Source organism: Rhinopithecus roxellana, chromosome 22 (assembly GCF_007565055.1).
Source record: "Rhinopithecus roxellana isolate Shanxi Qingling chromosome 22, ASM756505v1, whole genome shotgun sequence".
NCBI classification, from domain to species: Eukaryota; Metazoa; Chordata; class Mammalia; order Primates; family Cercopithecidae; genus Rhinopithecus; species Rhinopithecus roxellana.
In genome coordinates, this window is record NC_044570.1 from 12,327,057 (window position 1) to 12,330,085 (window position 3,029).

The following is a 3,029-nucleotide window of genomic DNA, read 5'->3' on the forward strand; positions in this document are numbered from 1 at the left end:
AGATTCACCATCTTCTTTCCTAGATTATTTTCTCCCATCATTATTCTAGTTGATCTCTGCTTTATCCTCCTCTACTGTATCATCCACATCACATCTAGAAAAAAGGCTTCTAAAATCATCAGTCATCATTGTCCTGCCAATTCCCACCTCATTTAGAACCTAACCAAAAATCCTTAGCAAATCTTACAATCCCTGCCACTGCTTTGCCTGCCATGGTGTACCTCACAATCTGAGGGACAGCCACAGATCTGTTATTTCCTTACTAGGCTCTGAGACTTCCTTCGTGGCCAATCATCTCTTCAAGATAGTATGCATTCCTCTGTAGGGACAGGACTGGTGCATGCTGAAGCCAAGACAATCAAGGGATTTAACTAGGAAGTGGTTATACATGTGGCATGCTTCTGAAAAGCCAAACAAGGAAATAACTGGGAAAAGCTCATTATTCCTGGAAACAAAAAAGTAATTAGTGGTGTTGGCGCTTTCTGCAGAATGAGAAAGGACAGCATAGTGACTTAAAGATCTCTCCTATAAAATTATGTGACCAAGCCTGGTGCAGTGGCTCACACCTGTAATCCCAGCACTTTGGGAGGCTGAGGCAAGCAGAATATGAGGTCAGGAGATCCAGACCATCCTGGCTAACATGGTGAAACCCCGTCCCTACTAAAAATACAAAAATTAGCTGGGCCTGGTGGCTGGCGCCTGTAGTCCCAGCTACTCAGGAGACTGAGGCGGAAGAATGGCGTGAATCTGGGAGGCGGAGCTTGCAGTGAACCAAGATAGCACCGCTGCACTCCAGCCTGGGCAACGTGGGCAGGAGCGTTGGAAAAGCCCGCGCTGGAGCGGAAAAGGGAGTAGCTGCCTGGGTGCCGAAGGCCGCGGCGCTCCCACGCGGACCCCGAAACCCGCAACCCGGGGATGGGCCCGCGGCTGCGAGGGGATCTTCTCTGGATCAAGAAATGGTGGTGAAAAATGTTTCGCAAAGGCAAAAAACGACACAGTAGTAGCAGTTCCCAAAGTAGCGAAATCAGTACTAAGAGCAAGTCTGTAGATTCTAGCCTTGGGGATCTCTCACGGTCCAGCACGGTGGCCAGCCTCGACACAGATTCCACAAAAGCTCAGGACAAAGCAACAATAATTCAGATACCTGTGCAGAATTTCGAATAAAATATGTTGGTGCCATTGAGAAACTGAAACTCTCTGAGGGAAAAGGCCTTGAAGGGCCATTAGATCTGATAAATTATATAGACGTTGCCCAGACGGAAAGTTGCCTTTTGTTCCTCCAGAGGAAGAATTTATTATGGGAGTTTTCAAGTATGGCATAAAAGTATCAACATCAGATCAATATGATGTTTTGCACAGGCATGCTCTCTACTTAATAATCCGGATGGTGTGTTATGATGATGGTCTCCGGGCGGGAAAAAGCTTACTGGCTCTGAAGACCACAGATGCAAGCAATGAAGATTACAGCCTGTGGGTTTATCAGTGCAACAGCCTGGAACAAGCACAAGCCATTTGCAAGGTTTTATCCACTGCTTTTGACTCTGTATTAACATCTGAGAAACCTTGAATCCTGCAATCAAGAAGTCAACTTCGTCTGAAAGTTCAGCTGTTTTCAATCTGCAGTGCTGAAGTGTTATGCAAATAATGAAATGATCCCTTGCTCTAGGTTTTCTGAAGAAAATGGATTGTGTAAAATGCTGATCATTTGTTTATTAAAATGTGTCCTATTACAGTGAGAAAAAAAAATTCTATGAACATTCTCTGAGCCTTGGTAAGGATAAATTTCACAGAGGAGATACAAAACAGCAAGCACAATGGGTTCCTATTTATCAAAAATAGAAGGGGGGGATGGAGGTGAGAAGGGAAAGGAGACATGTGTTTATGCTTGTTTCTGCACTACATATTTAGTGAAGGCCACAAAGAAACCATTGCTGGACCTCCCTTTCTCTGTTTTCTCAACTTTTTGCTTATCCTGACTTTTATACAAATTGTTCTGTCTCTGTATTTTGTTTCATTATCAACAGATCTTGGGATCATTCCCAAAGAATCAGTTTGCAGAGTAGATAATCATTTTTTAAGAAGTAGCTTCAGAATAATTGCATTGTATGAAAACTTCAAGGTCATTGCTGGACACTTAGGTTACTTATGATCTCATGCTACAACAAACAGGTGCTCGGAATAACATTATATGACCTCTTAGAATAATTTAAAACTTGTATGAATTTTAGAGTAAATTTGAGATAGGGAAGCAGACTATCCAAAGAAATGCAAACAATCAGGCTACTGAGGTGGTTCGTTAATATTCAAGCCAGCCCTGAGGGTGCACCGTAACTTAATGAGCCTGGCTGGAAAGATCCAAGGAGTTATCAGGGACTTCTGGAAAGAATGAAGAGATCTTGGTGGGACTGCCTCCCCTCTCTTCATGAATGCTTTCACTGGCACGTTTAAGGCTCCCAATACATCTGGGTGCTGCTCCCTTCGCAGGCCAGTTAATGATTGATTTACTGGCTCCCTATGGCTAGTGCTCTTCCACTTATTTATCCAAGCTGAGGAGTTCCTGGCAAGCAGTGCAGAGGCAGAGGAGAGCAGCAGTAGCTGGGGAAGGAAAGCTACACTTTGGACAGAAAGGAGTGGCCACTTGATTTGCCCCCATAAGGCACTTCCAGCTGAGTGCAGAGCAAGCCTGCAGAGAGTCCAGTCCAGCAGAAGGCAGCATTGGGAAGCGTCACTTGTAAATGTGTTGAGAGCTGCTGATTAGACCTCTTTGTTTTATGTGCAGATATGGATGCTCTGGTGGTCTCTGATCACCAAAGGATTTGCCTAGAATTTGGTCTTATTTATCTCAAATGGCAACACAAACACGGTAAATCAAATAGCCCCGATAACCAAAGGTACTTCAATAAGGATTCTGAGGCATTCCAATGCACTGAAACACACATTCTATTTTTATTCATATGCCACCACATACAGATCCTGCAGATCCTTAAGAAAGGCAGAAAGGGATGGTGCCGCCCCACCCAAGGGACAAT

At 44.2% G+C, this 3,029-nt stretch overlaps 1 pseudogene across 1 annotated transcript; it reads left to right on the forward strand.

Annotated features, from left to right (window-relative positions):
* The first annotated feature begins 841 nt into the window (after positions 1-841).
* On the forward strand, positions 842-1,731 carry LOC104674202 (annotated as a pseudogene). Its single transcript, XR_004055825.1, has one exon. The product of XR_004055825.1 is annotated as an integrin beta-1-binding protein 1 pseudogene (transcript).
* The last annotated feature ends 1,298 nt before the right edge of the window (positions 1,732-3,029 follow it).